Source organism: Aquarana catesbeiana, linkage group LG01 (assembly GCF_042186555.1).
Source record: "Aquarana catesbeiana isolate 2022-GZ linkage group LG01, ASM4218655v1, whole genome shotgun sequence".
In the NCBI taxonomy this organism is placed as follows: Eukaryota; Metazoa; Chordata; class Amphibia; order Anura; family Ranidae; genus Aquarana; species Aquarana catesbeiana.
In genome coordinates, this window is record NC_133324.1 from 313,378,797 (window position 1) to 313,398,288 (window position 19,492).

Sequence of the window (19,492 nt, forward strand, 5' to 3'; positions counted from 1 at the left end):
TCAAATGTACACCCAATCCTCACACAGTCAAATAATTATCTAATCAGGATTACATCATCATTTTACCCAATACTTAGAGTGCTTGCTGAAGCACTCCCCCACCGTAGCAGATCAATTCAAAGTGTCCTTGTTATCCAGCCAACATTGCCATACTTTTTCGAATTTTTTTGGACAACCCCTGCTTAAGTATGTTGCTGTGTAAAAAGGTAATGCTTTATTGATTATGCCTTTCCAATAAGACACTGTGGGCAGTTCAGGTTTTTTCCAACACAATAAAATAGCTTTACGTGCATAAAAAAGGGAGAGAGAAATCATAGTTCTTTGAGCCCCCCGGGGCGCCAACTCCTCCACTAGACCAAGCAACCGTAACAGGAATCGGTACCGAAAGTACCTTCTGTTTAGTGCATGATACTCCCTTCCAGAACTCCCCTATCGGCTGACACTGCCAAAATATGTGGTCAAAATCAGCATGGCTAACCGTGCATCGCCAGCATTCTGTTGCACCTGTACCATATATCCTGGCTATCCTTGCAGGAGTATAATACACCCTGTGGAGTATTTTAAATTGAATGAGCCTATCCCTGGCCGACACCAGAGTCCGGAACGGGTGATCCCACATGTCGTCCCAATCTTCCCCCCCAAAATCTGTTACTAATGCACTCCATGTATCTTTACATTTGTTAAGCATTTTGGGTCTTTCCACAAATAGTTCTTTGTAGACTGTTGATAGCGGTTTTTGTAGGTCCTCAGCCCCGAGCATGTTCTCCAATGGGGATGTGCCCAGCTCTAGTGTGTCAGAACTGAACTGAGTAAGAAAAGCATGTCTCAACTGGAGGTATCTAAATAGATACTAGTTAGGAAGATTATATTTATCTTTAAGTTGATCAAATGTGAGTAATTTTTCCCCCCCCACTATGTGCTTCAGTTGTTTAATGCCAACCCTGGCCCAAATCACCGGGTCAGGGATCGCACCAAAGTGTGTTAGTCTAGGGTTGAACCATAGGGGGGTGTCCTGTGACCAGCTCCCATCTTCGACTTTCATCAAAACTCGTGCCCTGTCCCATGCGTGGACAGTGACACGCATTGAGGCAGTCAGGGATGGGGAGGCTTGGGGTCCCCTGTAAACTAAATAGGATAGGCTCTCATACGATCCCATGAGAGCTGCCTCTAATACTGTTGCTGAGTCCCCATCGTCCCTCATCAACCAGCGTCTGGCAATCACCATCTGTCCCGCTATAAAGTATTTGAAAAGATCTGGCATCGCCAGTCCACCTTGACCCCATGGCTCCTGTAAAGTACGGAGACCAATTCTGGGGTGAGCAATGGCCCATATGAAGGAGCTAAATAAGCTGTTTACCCTCCTAAAAAAAGAACAGGGGATCCAAATTGGTGTGTTCCGCAGGAAGTACAAGAAAACTGGGAGAATCTTCATTTTAAGTAGGTTGACCCTACCAATTAGGGACAATGGGAGATGTTTCCAGGCATCAAGCTGCGATTTGACCTTGACCAATGCAGGGAGTAAATTTATGGACATAAAATCACCAACCCTGGGCGATATACGTATGCCCAGGTACTTAAACTCCGTTACCCATGAAATGGGAACCCGTTTGGTTGCCGAGGCCTGGGTGTCTGCGTCAATAGCCATTGCACTGGATTTCTCCCAGTTAACCTGCAGTCCCGAAAAGATGGCAAATTTATCCAGTATTTCAAACACTGCCTCTAGCGATGGCCCTGCGTTTTTTAGGAAAAGTAGCATGTCATCTGCATAGAGTGCAATGCATTCCCGTATACCTCCCACCTCCAATGCTCCCACGTCAGGGGATCTCCTCAGTGCTATGGCCAAAGGTTCTATCGCTAGGGCGAATAGAGATGGTGACAACGGGCACCCCTGGCGTGTGCCTCTACCCACTGTAAATTGGGAGGAGAGCGACGTGCCCAGCTTTATGACCGCTTTGGGATTGCTATACAATAATGAGATCCAGGTCATGAACACGTCCCCAAACCCCATGTGGCGCAGTACCGCCAGCATATATTTCCAGTCCACAGAGTCAAAAGCTTTGGCCATGTCGAGGGACACTACCACCCTAGTTCCTGACTTGTCATGATCAATCTGCAAATGAGTAAACAGTCTGCGTAAGTTAGTGTCTGTCGATTTTTGAGGCATGAAACCCGTCTGATCTATGTCTACTAAGGTAGTAATAACTTGGGACAGTCTTGTAGCTAAGATAGAATTTTTAGATCCTGATTAAATAGTGCTATGGGTCTGTAGAAGGAGCAAGTCAAAAGGTCCTTGCCTGGTTTTGGCAATAGAATCACCTGTGCTTCTAAGAATGAGTCTGGGAGGCATTTATGTTTAAGACAATGATGAAACAGAGCTTTCAGTCTGGGAACCATGTCCTCTATATGTAGTCTATACCACTCAATACAAAAACCATCTGGTCCGGGTGATTTATGAGGAGGGAAGGCCGTGATAGCCGTTTCAATTTCTTTGTCAGTTATGTCAGCTTCCAAAACGTCCCTATCCATCTCAGTCAGTACCGGCACATTCAGTGACGTCAATAATGCATCCAATTCTTGATTATCATAGACTGGTATAGGAGCATACAAGGCCTTGTAGTGCTCCACAAACGTATCCAGAATATCAGTTGGGTTTGTGAGAATGTCTCCCCGGTCATTTTTAATACATGGTATGTTTGTTTGTATCCTCTGTTCTGCCACTAACATTGCCAACAACTTTCCATTCTTATCTCCCTGCTCAAAAATGGATTCAGCTCTTTTTGCCCTGGATGTATGTGTTAATTCGGTAAAGTGAAGTGCCAGCACGCGTCCTGCCTCTAGAAGCTCTTCATATGTTATATCGGACTGATCATTTGTGTGAGCAAGTTCACAGACCCTTTCTTTTTCCTGCAATTCCTGTTCTTTTTTATTGTGAGACCTGCGGGCCTGCTTAATGGCCGAGATATAATGTCCACGCATACAAGCCTTGAACGCATCCCATACTGTGGTGGGGTCTGCCGAGCCTATATTATCTTTCCAGTAGTCAGTGAAATGTGGCGCCACATGGGAGGACACCTCTTCCACCTCCAACCAGCCAGGGTTTAACCTCCATACCCCCCCCCCCTAAGAGCCGAGGGAATACTAATATGCACCAGTAGTGGTGTGTGATCTGAAATGCCCCCAGCTAGGTAACTAGCTCCTCCCACTAATTGTAACATTGGCGCGTTAGCGAATGCCAAATCTATTCTCGAGGAGGACCTGTGTGTTTTTGATAAGTGTGAATAGCTTTTGGTGGTGGGGTTTTTCCATCGCCATAATTCTGTCAGGGAGGCCACAGCCGCCCAGGCAGAAAGGTCGGCAGATGCCACCCTATCTACATTCGATGAGTCTAGAGCGGCAGATAGTATGGCATTGAAATCTCCTGCTATAATAAGAGGAAGATGCATGTAAGAGGCTAATTTACCAAGGAGATCATAAATAATCTGTACCTGAAAAGGAGGAGGTATATAGACATTAACTAAGACCATCTTGCATGTACTAATGTCAGCTATAACTATTAGGAACCTGCCGCCCGGGTCTGAGATGACATGGTGTATGGTGCAGGGTACCGCCTTGCTAATCAGGATTGACACTCCCCTAGCATAGGTGGAGTATGTTGCGTGCATCGCCCTCTGTATCCAGGCTCTACGCAATGCCAGTACCCTGCTCCCATCCAGATGTGTCTCCTGTAAAAACACCACGTGCGGTGTTATCGTCTTTAAATATTGAAACATTAAGGCTCTGCGAAATTTGTTGTTTAGGCCTCGGACGTTCCAAGATATCACATTAACTTTTGATCCTGCCATATTCACATTTTAACTCAACATATATTATATAGTGTACCTGTAGCAAAGAGAAAAAACAAAGTAGATTATGCAAATCATGCGTGTACCACATCATTTGTATAACGAAGGGACTACAGTGAAAGGCTGCACCTGCTAGGTAGAAACATCCCAAAACCCCATTAACTCCCTGCTGCTGTGTAGCAAACCGAAACAAAAAGTACACGCAGCTTTTTCCCAAAACTTGTCCAAAAAAAGTCCTGGAAGGCATGACGATAGAAAAAATTAAAATAAAAAAATGCAAAAAAAAAACACAAAAAAACTGTTTTAAGGTCCATCTTTCTGAAGACGGTGTCTGTATCTGTAGGGCTCCATGGCTCCGCAAGGATATCCGTCAGTTGTTCACATGGATACGTTGTTGGTTAGCGCCCCTTCCCTACCCCCATGAATGGTAAATGTTCCCAGAAAAAAAAAAAAAAAAGGAAGGGGGATACATGGCGCAAACAGAGGCCAGGTTGGAGAAGTCCTGCACTGTACAAAAAAACCCCAGAACAGTATTAACCAATGATAGTGAGTAATATGCTAGGTTAATCAAACCGCCACGGAACTAGAACAGATGATCCTTGGGACAGGAACAGCAGCCAGGATTGCAGACTGGAGAGAAGGCTCAAAAATTACTGTAATGATAGTAACCAGGTGTTGGCCTCGTCAGGGGAGTCAAAAAACTTCACTGAACCGCCATGCTGAACTCGTAGGCGGCTTGGGTAGAGCATTGAATATTTAATATCACGTTCCCAAAGTCGTCTTCTAATATCGGTGAAAGTTTTGCGACGTCTTTGTAGGTCTGCAGAGAAGTCAGGATAGAGATGCACCACTGTGTGCTCAAAAGGAAGGGTGGGATGTTTACGGGCCTCATGGAGGATGCGGTCACGGTCTCTGAAATTGAGGAATCTCACCAAGAAAGGCCTTGGGGGAGCTCCAGGGATGCTCCGGCCCGTCGGGACTCTATGGGCCCTTTCTACCGCATAAGTCGGGGTGACCTCAGTCAAGTTAAGAAGTTTCTTAAAGAATGCTTCCGCGAATTCAGCTGGATGGTCCCCCTCCGCCCCCCTCCGGGAGACCCAGGACCCTCACATTATTTCTCCGAAGACGATTTTCGGCAGCGTCCGATTTAGCCACCAGGGATTGGACAGTGCGCTGCAATGCGTGGATGGCATCATCATGGCGGATAGTGAGGTCCTCTGTGGTGGAAATTCGTGACTCAGTCTCAGAAAGTCTGCCCCTGAATTTGTCCAGGTCTGCGCTGATGAGGTTACATTCCGCAGCCAAATGGTCAATGCGGACCAGTAAGGAGGTTCTGCTCTGTTCTATGGCTGCAAGGATGACAGTGGTATCACTTACTGGTGCAGGTGCTTGAGGAGATGTAGAGGCCGTTGGAATCGCTGCCTGTTCCATGTCCACTAAAAGCGCTTTAAATTGATCCAAAATGGCACTGGGACATTGGGCGGGCTGGGCAGGCTGTGCTGGCGCCTTTTTAGTCGCTGTTTTGCTCTTTGATGGCATGAGCAAGCAATCTGGAGTTACGCAGAGTAGAAATTCAGGATGGATGGTTTGTTCCCTTTAAGAGCCTGCAGTAGCAGTGAGAGAGACTGTCATGCAGGGGCAATAAACATCTGTGGCTGGTGCAATACTGAGCTCTCCCACTGAGGCCTAATGGTGCTGGCCCAAAGTCCCCAGATGAAGCAGTCACCACCTGTCCCCCCAGAGAAGTTGTCACAAAGGGGGGTGGTGTATACCGGCCGCCCCTCCACTAGTCACAGTACCTGGCTGAGGAGAACAGTGCAGGCCTCGTAGGCCGCAAGATGGCGGCGGTCCGCGGGTGTGTGCGGCTGGACGTGTGGGGTCCCTCGGGCACCTCTGGAGCTGGCCGCTGATCGGTGAGCTGCCGTGGATGCGCTGGCGTGGGGCGTTCGCTCGTTCTGCGGATCGCGGCACCCGAGCGCGGAGGCTTCAGGAGGCTTTGTAGGCCACAAGATGGCGGCAGGTCTCGCTGAGGGGTGGAAGGCCGGAGGCCGTGTATCCACACAACCGGGCCGCCGGACTCCTAAATGAAGGGCGATACCGCTGCAGGAGTCAACCTGGGACAGGCAGGGCAGCTGTGTGTGCTCACCGGGCCTTTCTGTGCAGAGGATGGCGAAGGATTTTTTTCAGGATGGACGGAGCTCTACAGGGACACCTCCTCCTCAGCTTACATCCGGACACGCCCCCATCTCCAATTCAATATTGACAGAAGATGGAGGTGCCAATATTATGAGGTGATGTGAGGAAGTTTAGTAACAACTGCCCAAGTATCAAAGATGCCCAAAATAGAATGAGAAGGTAACTTTTAAAGAGAAAGCCTGCTGTGCTTGCAAGTACGTTTAGAACTGCGTGAGATCAATGTTAGCAGTGCGCATGCGCAAGCGGTTCTTCAGCTCGTTCACATGAGTTTGTTCACTGCGCGGCCAAAATCTTAGTAAATGTTAAGCAACACACATGCAATTGCACCTCTAAACTTGACATTTTTTTTTTTTTTTTTTTACGTTGGTTCACCCTTATGTATTTTTTTTTAAGGATATTTGCACACAGGTCATGTTAGCATGGTACGTTGCCAGCCTGTGACATGCACCTTGTTAAAAGCATGTAAAAAGACTCCCGCTCCTCCTAAAAGGGCATTTAACCTTTCCCCTCTAATGCATACGATTTCTTTGGGCTAACTTTTGCTTTTAAAGGGGAACTCCACACTCCATTCTCCAATGCTCTTGTCTCCCCCCTCTAATCCTTTGGATTTCCATGGGCTACCTTTTGCTTTTAAAGGAGAACTCCACACTCCATTCTCCAATGCACTTGTCTTCCCCCTCTAATCCCTTGGATTTCCATGGGCTAGCTTTTGTTTTTAAAGGGGAACTCTACACTCCACTCCATTCTCAAAAGGCTGTGAACTGCCCTCACCAAACCACATCCTTTTTCAGAGCATACAAGAGGGCCAGCTAGGAAATGGGCGAGAAGAGCGATTGCCCAACCCCCTCCTGAACCATACAAGGCCACATGCACTCAACATAGCTGGCTGCCTTTGGGGCATGTTGGGCTCAGCCCAATACCAACCACAAAGCACCTTATACCCACTATTTTAAAGGGACTTTCCACATTTCGTAAAGCCCCGTCTGCAGCCCCCCATAACCCCAGCCTAGGGTTGTGTGGAAGAGGCCCTTGTCCCCCTGAATATGGGAACAAGGTAGTTGACTTTTGGGGTGCCTGAGCCCCTCCTGCCCCCAAGCATCCACCCCCTTTTCTTGGGCTGGCTTGCTGTGTGTTTAGCTAGGGGTTTGTTAGTATGTGGGAGGGGCACAAGGAGCACAATATTTTTTCAGTTTGGGGTGGTATTTTTCATGTGGGGGTTCTCATTTTAAGCCTTAAAAGATTTAAATGGCCTTGTATGTATTGGGGGGGGGGGGGGGGGGTCAGGATATTTTTTGTTTTGGGTTCAAAACTTTCAGCTGCAATGTAGATTTGTAAGTTTTCTCTAAATCCATACATCTTTGAAGCAGCATTTTAGGTACATGCTACAGATGCACTACTTTACAAGCAGAGTAAGCCCCCTAAGTTACTAGCTTTTAAGCAATTTTGCATTTTTAAAGGCACTTATCCTTGTTTTTTGGGGGGTTGTCCAAATTGGTGACATTGATATGTGTCCGTCAGGGTGGGACCTGGGCCCCAAACACATTTTAAGGTCAATAATAGAATATAAGCCTACCAAGTGGGGACTAGCAAAATCAAAAAGTCAGTTCCCATAGACTGCAATGGTATTCGTTGTATAACGTTTGCCCATGTTAGGCTCTTTGTTTGCCCCTCTGGACTGGGGGGTGTTTGTCCCATCTGTAGTTTTGTTAAAAGGTGTACCCACTGGCTCTACACTGGGTCAACTTGCATTTTGTGTGTTTCATGGACTGTGCATGTGTTTTCAATTGCCTCGTTAGCACACAAACCTATGTTATATAAAGCTTGCAGATAACATTCTTTACCTTGTCCTAAAAGTGTGTGTGTGTTTTGTAGGTTGTTAATTGCACTTTGATTTAATTGTCTGTGCTGCATTATTTTGGAAAATCTTTCTCAAGATGTTGTGACTAATAAGTGTTTAAATCCTTAAGAGACTGTCCATTTGTGGGCGCAGTCCTTTTAACTCCTGTTAATTTCCTTTGCAAAATGGTCAGACCTCAAAACCATATTCTGTTAGTGTCTCAAATTAACATACATGTGTTTTTTGCTTTCCTTGCTCTTTTCCAAGTCCTGTTTTGTTGACCACTAAAATTTGTAGCATGTTCAATCCAAGTAATACATTTTACACTTCATGCAACAGATTTCCCAGCTGCAGCTTAGCTAGGCTGATTAGCATGGCAAAACAAAAAAAGGTGCAAATTGTCTAAAACCTACTTTCCCGGTGCCTTCATGGTAGCATATGCATTGATTGTGCGTATGCTGCCATGGATAGGCACCAGGAAAGGAAAATTACTGAGAGGTCAGTATTCAATTTTCCATTTTAGCGCAGTGGTCCTCAGCCTCAGTCCTCAAGTATCCCTGACAGGACATGTTTTGGGAATTTATCTTAGCTAAAATAGCTGTCCAAAATACCAAGCCATTGGTATTGGTATTGCCACTGCAAACATGGCCTGTTGAGGGTACTTGAGGACAGGGTTGAGAACCACTGATTTAAAGCACTGAGCTAAAATCTAGCTCAAGACAATCCTATTTTAATTGTGGGCATTTGAGGGAAACCAAGTGCTTGTTAGAACCCCTGCTTGTCTTTTTTAGGTTGGGCTTTGTGTCCCTTTTCTGAAAATTGGCTTCACTTCCTGTCACATAGCCAAACAGAAAGTGAGGGTAAAACCCTACCAATGTCTTTCCTTGGGTACACACAGATCAATCTAACTAGTGTCCCCGGTAGGAAAATTTCACTCTAGCACTTTGTTGTGTACATCCCAAATTATTAGGTATTTTGGGGTTTATTAAAGGCAAATCCACTCTGCAATACAAGTGTACTCGCTGTAAATCTGAGGGGAAGCACTGCTGATTTTATCATCCAATCATGTAGAAGCAAAGATGCTGTTTTTTTATTTTCCTTGCATGTCCCCCTCAGATCTCATGCAACTGCACTTCCAAGTGCACTTGTAGTACAAAGTGAATTTGCCTTTAGTAAATAAAGTTCAAGATACCTAATAATTTGGGCTGTACACAGCAAAATGCTAGAGTGCAATTTACCTAATGGGGAAACTATTTAGATTGACCTGTGCCCCCTCCCCCCTCCCCCAAGGAAAGACATTGGTAGGGTTTTACCCTCACTTCCTGTTTGGCTTTGTGACAGGAAGTGAATAAATTTGAAGGAGAAACTGCTAAAATTTGGGAGGTGTCTTCACCCTATCAGGGGTGCAGACATCCCCAAAAACTGACAAGACTTCTAATCCCTCTGCACTCTATCCCCAAGCAAAAATAAGAAAGGATTTCATTTAGTTTAACTTTGCAAATACACATTCCTAAGTTCAACTGTGATGCATGTCAATGGCCCATTTAGACCTTGCTTAATAGAACACCTGTTGCCTTTCACTGTAAACATTTGTTAGTCCAGTCCTGGAAATCTGCATCTGCTTTACTATTAATTTCCATAAAAATTGGGTTCCTGCAGCTAGATGCGTGACTGCTGTGTATGTGGGATGCGCAACTGCTGTGTGTGTGAAGGTATGTACCCGTGGCACATATCTGGTTCCCGGAAGCGGTGGCCAGCACACCGGAATGACATTATGCCCCTCCAGGAAGTTGCTTGTACTGCTGCTAATTTCTTCCCACCACCATGCCCCGCTCACTGTTCTCTGAGGAAGAGATGATCCTTATTTGCAAATTAAGATCATTTTTGAATTAATTTTACATGGGGTGGTGTTTGTGTGGGTCATGTGTGTATGTCTATTGGCCTCAAAACACACACTTACTTCCTGTGTACAGATTCACTTCCAGGCCAATGTATATTGCTTCCTGCTTCAGTGTGTGTGTATATATAGATCGATCTATCTATCTATCTATCTATCTATCTATCTATCTATCTATCTATCTATCTATCTATCTATCTATCTATCTCTATAGATGTAGGTTCTTGTGTCCACCATTAGAAAGAAGTTGGGTAGATGCCACACTCCCAATTCTGGAGGCATAATAATGGTCTAAGCACAGGGGTCTTCAAACTACGGCCCTCCAGTTGTTCAGGAACTACAATTCCCATCATGCCTAGTCAGGTCTGTGAATGTCAGAGTTTTACAATGCCTCATGGGATGTGTAGTTCTGCAACAGCTGGAGAGCCGTAGTTTGAAGATTCCTAATCACTCTAGCATGTCTTGAAAACAGGTGGTTTCTCAAGTGGGTCATGGCACGTCTACATTCCAAATTTGGCACTTAAGATGGTCATGCACTATGCAATCTGATTGGCCAATCTCTGTACAACTTGATATTTAGGCAAAATAGGAAGACACACTTGAACAATTAATTCAAATTATAGGAAATCAGACAGGCTCTTGCACTAAATCTAATCAGTTTAAGATCTAACTGATTGCAGTGTATGGTCACCTTTAAAGATCAAGATCTGAAAATATAAATTTATTGGGTTTAGAAACACTTCTCTGTTCTTTGTAATGTATTGAAAGATTTGGGTAAAAAAAGAAAAAAAACACATTTCAAAGATATATTAGAAGTGATAGGAATGAGATTGGCATCAAAAGGGTTAATTAACTGAGAACACCTACTAATTGCCTAACAAGACACATCCAGTGAGATGAAATTAACCAATTGTATTGGGCATGCGGTATTATCAATGAGAAAACCGCAGTTACCCTAGCGACAGTTGCAGTTTACATATGCGGGTATTTATTATCGATATTTGCGATTCAATGTGCGCTGGTTCACACATTCGATTAATGATTTTCCGGCGCACCAATTAATGTATGAACTGGTGCAGTGCTTTCTTCTTAGTAAATCGCCCCATTGTCATAAGACACCATATTAATATTAACCACTTGCTTAATGGGCACTTAACTCCCCCCCCCGTCCAGACCAATTTTCAGCTTTCAGTGCTCTCACACTTTGGATGAAAATTACTCAGTCATGCAACACTGTACCCACATTATTTTTTTTGTCCTTTTTTCATACAAATAGAGATTTCTTTTGGTGGTATTTGATCACCTCTGGGTTTTTTATTTTTTGTGCTATAAATGAAAAAAGACCGAAAATTTTGAAAAAAAACTAATTTTTCTTAATTTCTGTGATAAAATTTTGCAAATTAGTAATTTTTCTTCATAAATTTTGGCCACAATTTTTACTGCTACATATATTTGGTAAAAATAACCCAAAATTAGTGGAAAATATTTGGTCTGTGTGAAAGTTTTAGAGTCTACAAGCTATGGTGCAAATCATAAAAAATTATCACATCTGATGTACTGATGTACTGGAGCACCAGGACAATGGAAACACCCACAAAATAACCCCATTTTGGAAAGCTAACACCCCAACATATAATCTGTATAATAAGGCATAATAAGTCTTTTGAATGGTTCATTTTTTTCCAGAAGTTTTTGGAAAATGTGGGAAAAAAATGAAAACGCATTTTTTTTTACACAAAGTTGTCCGTTTAAAAGATATTTCCAACACATAGCATTTAGATAGCAAAAATGACACCCCAAAATACATTCTGCTACTCCTCTTGAGTATAACGATACCACGTGTGAGACTTCTACACAGCCTGGCCACATACAGAGGCCCAACATTGAAGTAGCACCTTCAGGCGTTCTAGAAGCATAAATTACAAATCTCATTTCTCAACCACCTATTACACTTTTGAAGGCCCTGGAGCACCAGGACAATGGAAACGCCCACAAAATGACCCTATTTTGGAAAGCTAACACCCCAACGTATAATCTATGAGGCATAATGAGTCTTTTGAACAGTTTATTTTTTCCAGAAGTTTTTGGAAAATGTGGAAAAAAAATTAAAACGCATTTTTTTTACACAAAGTTGTCCGTTTATAAGATATCTCCAACACATAGCATTTAGATGGCAAAAATGACACCCCAAAATACATTCTGCTACTCCTCCTGAATATGGTGATACCACATTTGTGAGACTTCTACACAGCCTGGCCACTTACAGAGATCCAACATGCATAGTCAGGTGTTCCAGGGACACATAGCATGCACATACCAAGAATTACACCCCAAAATACATTATGCTGAGCAAAGCGTAAACAAAAGATTACCTGTGGTTTTAGTAGCGCAGTTATACAAAGGAGGATAGCACTGGTCCAGGCAGCAGGCAGGGACTTGGTCAGCAACGGCGAACACAATAGTCCAAGCAGCAGGCAGGGATACTGTCCATATACAGTCCAGGGTCAGTGCAGGCAGAGATATTGTCAGCAGTGCCAAAAATATTGGTCCTGGTAGTATGCAGGAACATGTGGTGTGGTCAGTGCGACAGGCAGAGACATAATGGCAGTAAGTCCTACAGGCAGCAGGCAGAAGTTGGGCCTTGTTCAGGACAGAATGAGGACAGGGGTAGAGGCTTCTCCCACCCAAATCTCTTTGAAGCCTCCGAGTCTCCAGACCCTAATCTAGGAATGAGAAAACAAAAAAATTGTTTTCTTAATTGCGAAAAACAATTCTGGAGCCCATCACATATGTGAGACCCCTGTGTTGAATCCCACTAGTCCAGTAGCAGGGTAGAAAATCAGCCCATGAGACAGGCAAAAAACATGGTCAAACAGTCCGTCAGTTCCAGATCAGGCAGAGGTATGTTCAGAATTGTTAGGCAGAAGCATGGTCGAATAACAGTCTAGGGTCAGTTCCAGACCAGGCAGAGGGATGTACAGAATTGGTAGACAGAAGCGTGGTCGAATAACAGTCCAGGGTCAGTTCCAGATCAGGCAGAGGTATGTACAGAATCGGCAGACAGAAGCGTGGTCAAATAAAAAGCCAGGGTCAGAGCAGGCAGTGGCATAAGGGGTGTGAAGATATGTGATGGCAGGAACTGAGGATTACGTTTACCATACTTCACTAATAATTTATTGAAGTATGGTAACGGCAAAAACAGTCACCTATGCAGAGGCCTAGTTGGGAAGGACATTGGGCACAATAATAAGATGTGTCTCTTCTGACTCCTGCTCTGGTACACACCTTACATTTTTTTTTTACATTGTTGGCCTGTTGGTCTGGGAGGGATTTTATCGGGAAAGTGGCATTCGGAGAGTCGACTAAGAACATCTGATTGGATGTTTTCTGGTGGGCTGTTTGGGAATATAAGGGCAGTGAAAACTTCCTCCTGTTAGCCAAGGAAGCATTTGGGGTTTTGGGTGGAGTTGCGGTAAATGATATATGAGTTGTATATGGCTAATTGAAAAAAGTAAATTGCAACTTTTTTATACCAATGGTATGTCCGTCTTGTGTCAAGGTAGGCTTCGAGCATTTCGTCATTGAAGTTGACTCCCCCCATGAACAAATTATATTCATAGATGCATTTTGGTTTTTAGATGGGGCCATTCCTTCTGGGTATTTCCACGAAGGTATTATTGTGGATCGAAGACAACATGTAGACATCCCTTCTGTTCCTCCACTTCACTGCCAAAATCTCCTTGTTTCGCAGACTTGCCGTTTCTCCTTTTCTCAATTTCTTATTGACAAGACTTTGAAGAAAGCCCTTCCGGTTCTTTTTTATGGTGCCACATGCTGGTGTTTTCTTCCGGTGAAGGTTGTGGAACAGGGGCAGAGATGTGTAGAAGTTGTCTACGTACAAATGGTAGCCTTTCTCCAGTAGGGGGTATATGAGGTCCCAAACAATTTTCCCGCTTGATCCCAAGTAGTTTGGGCAATTAGGGGGATGCAGCTAGGTTTCCTTCCCTTCGTACACTTTGAAGGCATATATGTACCCTGTGACTCGGTCAAATAATTTGTGTACCTTCACCCCATAGCGGGCCCTTTTGCTGGGAATAAATTGTTTGATTTTAAGCCTGCCACTAAATTTAACAAGGGACTCATCCACACATATGTGTTGATCCGGGGTAAACAGCTGGGGGAATATTTCTGAAAAATAATTTAGTAGTGGCCGATATTTGAAAAGCCTGTCATAATTTGGGTCATTTCGGGGAGGGCACTGGGTAGTATCATTGAAATGGAGGAAACTCATGATCATGAGGTATCTGGTTCTGGGCATTACCTTGGAGAAGATTGGCATGTAGTGGATGGGGTGGATTGACCAATAGGAATTCAAAGTGTTTTTTTTGGTGAGTCCCATACAAAATGTGAGGCCTAACAAAACCTTCAACCTCTCCACCGTCACTCCACTCGTAGGGACAGGCGTAATAGGATGTTGGATTATTTAAAATAAATTGCTGTGCAAACAGGTTGCACTGAGCCACAATGGTTGATAGCATGTCCTCTGTAAAAATTAAATAAAAAAAATTGATTGGGGAATGTTGCTTCTCCTGAATTAGGAGGAAGCCACAAGGGGTTCTGAAGGGCATAGGGAAGGCTGGCATGGGTCCTTGGCCTTTCTTGCCGAGGTACTGCGGTGCTGGTGGATGGCACTGCGGTGCTGGTGGATGCCACTGCCTGCTCACCAGAACGCCTTCGTTTGGCAGGCAGAATATTTTCCTCCTCTGAGTCACTCAGTGTTCCACTACTGAGGTCTGGCTCATAATTTACGTCCGACTCAGAATCCGAGGTTGAAAGGGAATCCAAAAAGAGAGAGCTCCCCATTGCTCTCGTCGACCTGGGAAAGTATTTGGTACGCCTCCTCGGCGGAAAAGCATCTTTTGGACATGGTTGCTGGTGGTGATGCGACTACACAGGTGTGTTCTAAGCCTGCACTGATGGGCACTGATGAGGCAGCACTGATGAGCACAGATGGGCAGTGAGGTGGCACAGAGGGGCACTGATGAGGTGGAACAGATGTGCACTGATGAGGCGGCACAGATGTGCACTGATTACACAGATGTGCACTGAGGCGGCACAGATGGGCACTGATGAGGTGGCAGATGGGCACTGATTTATGGCACAGATGTGCACTGATTGATTGCACTGAGGTGGCACAGATGTGCACTTATGAGGCAGCACTGATTGGCACAGGTGGGCACCGATGAGGTGGCACGGTTTGCAAAGATGTGCACAGATGGACACTGATGGCACAGGTGGGCACAGATCCCAAATAGGCACTGTACTAATGGGGCACTGTAATTTATGATGTTTTAACTCACTGAAGGCACAGATCGCTGTCAGATCCTCTCTCTCCTCACACGCGGTCTCTGTGTGCGGAGGGAAAGTCGGCAATGAGAGCTGACCTCATATGTTTACATTTGAGATCATCTCTCATTGGCCATGCCGATCGCATAGTAAATGGCCGCTGTGATTGGCCATTTACAGCGATCAGTGATTGGCTGTGTCCAAGGGAGGAAAGGGGAGGACGTCTATTGACAGCCTCCCGAAAATTCAGGTCCGCGCTGTAGCCGTCATTCGGCTATGGCCCGGACGTCAAGTGGTTAAAACAAAATATAATCTCTTCTCTCACAAATAACCTGCTCTATCACTCACTTGCTACATTTATTTATTTTTATTTATTTCAGGTACTTTACGCAGCGCTTTACATACATTGTACATTCACATCAGTCCCTACCCTCAAGGAGCTTACAATCTAAGGTCCCAAACTCACATTCATACATAGTAGGGACAATTTAGACATGATCCAATTAACCTACCAGCATGTCTTTGGAGTGTGGGAGGAAACCAGAGTACCCGGAGGAAACCCACGCAGGCACAGGGAGAACATGCAAACTCCAGGCAGGTAGTGTCCTGGTTGGGATTCGAACCAGCAACCCTTCTTACTGCTAGGTGAAAGTGCTATCCACTACACCACTGTGCCGCCCTACATCTGGCAGAGGATAGCTTTTTCTCCCCCCCCCCCAGGTCAGAGAAGCAAATATGAGGTTTACAAGTTGGTTACAAGTAACCAAAATCTTCAGCAAGATAGTTTTCCTGGACCTCCCCATGTCAGCCTACTATGGGTCAGCTCCGCCCCCTCTGACCCCTCCAGGACCACCTCTTTTCTAGCCCATAAAAGGGCGGCTGTCTGCCCACACCAGTGTTCTTTTTTCGTCCTTGCTTCGGACGCCTTTTAAAGTTTATTTTTATTTATTTTTCTCTTCTCCATCCATCCATCCATCCTGTCGGGTTTAGCCTCTCCCGATTCAGAAGACCCCCCATATAGGCTGTAAATCTCCTGAGGAGGTGGGTTCCCGTGGTGCTGGGATTGTATGGTACAGTATAAATGACTGTGTATTACTGGCAAAGGTCGCAGGCAGTATAAATGACTGTATATACCTTCGTTAGGCAGGTGCTGGCACTCTCTCCTTCCATGTTTTTGTGTGTACATGGTTTGGCTCGCTGGGTCTTGTAGTTCACCTCCTCCACATGTACTCCTTTCAGGAACCTCAGAGTTGTGCAGGTGAGGTCCGAGGTAGCTTCCTCTTTGGGTTGTCTAGCAAACACCAGAATGCTCACTGCTGATTGCAGCAGCCTCTGTCCTGCTGCAATCAGCAGTGGTCAATCCAGCTGGTCAATCTGCTTCTCTACTCTGCTCTAGTAAGCCTCCTTCCAGGTACTTTCTGCTGTGTTTCTTGTCTGTCAGAGTATTTTTATTATCCTGTACCTTCTAGGACTGGGGAATTTTGCCTGCCTGCCTAGCTGCCTTAAGCACCTAAGTTTATTTTAATTGTAGTTTATTTATTTTAAAGAGAGCACATCCCCTGTGTTTTACAGAGAGAAGGGTCCACTGCGAGATAAACTCCTGCAAAGAGGTTCCAAATCAGCATTCCAGCCTCAAAAGAGTAAAGAAGGGACTAGACATGACAAATCGCAGAGTCGCATGGATAGATGCCTGTTGTCACAGCATTCCAGATCTCCTTCGCTCTTACCTCACTTTAGTCGCTCGGACCCAAGCCAAGAGAGGTCAAGCCATCAGACGGCTCAGGACAATGCTGCGAAAGCACACCAGGTTAAATCCTACATTAAGCACGCAGTCAAGGAAGGGTTAAAGAGTGTTTCAAGGAATCCTGCTCATCCTGCTGTATCTTTACCATCTGCAGATTCAGATCATATGTTTTCAGTGCGTTTTAACTCTGAAGTCGATAGCCATTCGGATCCATCTGAGATGGTCTCAGAATCACATACATTTGATTTTTTGCACTGGTTCCAGCCTTGGTGGAGGCTGTTAAGGAAAGAATCTTCGCCACCAAAGAAACAGCAAAGATACTACCCGTATTTAAAGAAATTGTTACCCTCCTTCCCATTTCATTTCTGAAATTAAAAAAGTAATTGACGATGAATGGGGGGGGCCTGAGAAGAAGCTCAATGTGCATAATGCAGTATCGAAGCTTGACTCCTTGGGACACTACGCCTAAGGTGGAAGCTTCTTTACGTATATTCGCCCGCCACAATACGCTTCTGCTGGAGTATTCGGTCTCTTTTAGGGATCCTATGGATCGCAAAATAAACGCAGACCTAAAAAGGTTGTATAGTTTGGACAGCAGCCTGCAGACCGGCGGTAGCATTCACTCCTGTGGCAGCAGCACTTGGGCTGGGTTCGCACCTGTGTGTTTTTTTGGTGCTTTTTGCGGATTTGCACAACCGTCCGTTTATCATGGTCTCCTATGGAAGACGTTCTGTGGTGCGGTTCCGTGGAATGCGCTGGGAGTGCATGGGTGTGAATTCAGCCTTAGAGTGTGGGTAACGGAGCTGGTGGATGGATGTTTGGATGAAAGTCTGGGAAGTGGCAGTTCTTCTCCTTTGCAGACTGCTGTAGAGTTGTGGCTGAAGTGGCTGTCGATCAGGTCAAGATGACAGCAAAGATAATGGCTCTTTAAGACACAGCAGCCCTTTCGGTTTAACAAGAGATCCAAAGAAGGATTCAGAGAGACCAGGGCTTACAGTTTTTCAGACAGTGGAGGGGAGCTGGTGAAACCTTCCAAGCCCAGGGCCAACAAAGCTCCTGGGGCTGTTTCCACTTCTGCGTCCCCAGAGTCGCGCGATTTACACTGCGGCTTTGCTGTGCGATTTGTGATGCGATGTCTTTCGACCTATGAAAATCATGTGAGAATAAATCGCACAGATGTCGGAAAAAAGTAGTGCAAAAACCTTTTTTGATGTCGCACCAATTAAAACAGGGACCATTGAAATACATGGGTTTTGACTTGTCATGCGACTTCACATGTGTCAGGTCGCACAACAACTCGCAGTAGTGGAGACAGAGCCTAAGGCTTCAAATAAGTCCTTATGAAGCTGTCTCTGCTTAACCCTCTCAAGTAGGAGCAAGAGCCCAATTCAGGGGGGGTTTGGGCGGACAAATTACATGATGCCTGGATCGTAGCCGTCATTTGATCACGTTATCGTCTTGAGTTCAGAACAAGGCCCCCTCAGACCTTGTTCATAGAAACTGGACTTCCTACGGATTTGGAAAGGAGGCAATGTTTGCAAGGATATAGAGGGGAGCTGTTGGCAGCAAAGGCCATCCTTCCGGGTTCCAGGGCACGAATTGGGTCAAAGAGTATGTTCCCCCTCTGTTTTTGGTCCCAGAGGCTTCAGGGGGTTTCAGACCAGTTTTTGACCTCAAAGTCCTGAATTCTTACATGAAGTTTCCACCATTCAAAATGGAGTCGTTGAAAACGATTGTTTTGGGTGTAGAGTCAGGAGACTGGATGGTTTCCATCGATCTGGCGGATGCATATCTTCATGTCTCTATAGACGCATCTCACCATCACTTTCTCAGGCCTTCCGTGGAAGGCTTTCATTTTCAATCTCTCCCATTCGGTCTCTGCACGACTCCGAGAAGGTTTTTAAAGCTACTGTCTGCTGTCGTTGCGACTCTCAGGGTCAAGGGAGTGCAAATATTTCATTATCTAGATGACATGCTACTTCTGGGTCCGTCAAATTAGCTCCTTCTAGTTCATGTGAATTCACCTGCAAAACACTAACTCCTTTCGGTTATTTGATCAACTTTCGGAAGAGCCAGATGCATCTGACCCAAATGGAGTATTTAGGAGTACATTCAACACGGATCGGGGTCGTGTTTCTCTTCCTCAGAGGAAGGTCCAGGGGATCCAGTCTCAGACAAAACAGTGATGGTCAGGCCTTCTATGATGCTGAAGGAATCCATGCAGTATCTGGGGGTTTTATCAGTCACAGGTCCAGTAGTCTCATGGATCAAGTGGCGAAGAAGGAGGTTTCAATGCAACTTTCTTCTTCAGTGGGATCATCTGCCAATTACGATAATCTGGTCCCTGGTTGGTGGTCAGTAGCTCGCAATCTTTCCAGCGGAGTTCCGTTGAAGGCCTCAGAACCAATAGTGGTATCGACTAATGCCAGTCTGGCAGGCTGCAGGGCACACTGCCTGGGACAGCAGGTTCAAGGCCAATGGTACCTTTGTGGGGCGAAGAGTTCAAATTTCCTGGGATTGGATGCTGTCAGACGCGCTTAGTGTTCCAACCTATGTTGCGAGGTCGTGCTGTCAAGATTCTTTTGGACAACAAAACTACGGTGGCTTACGCATCTCATCAAGGGGGCACA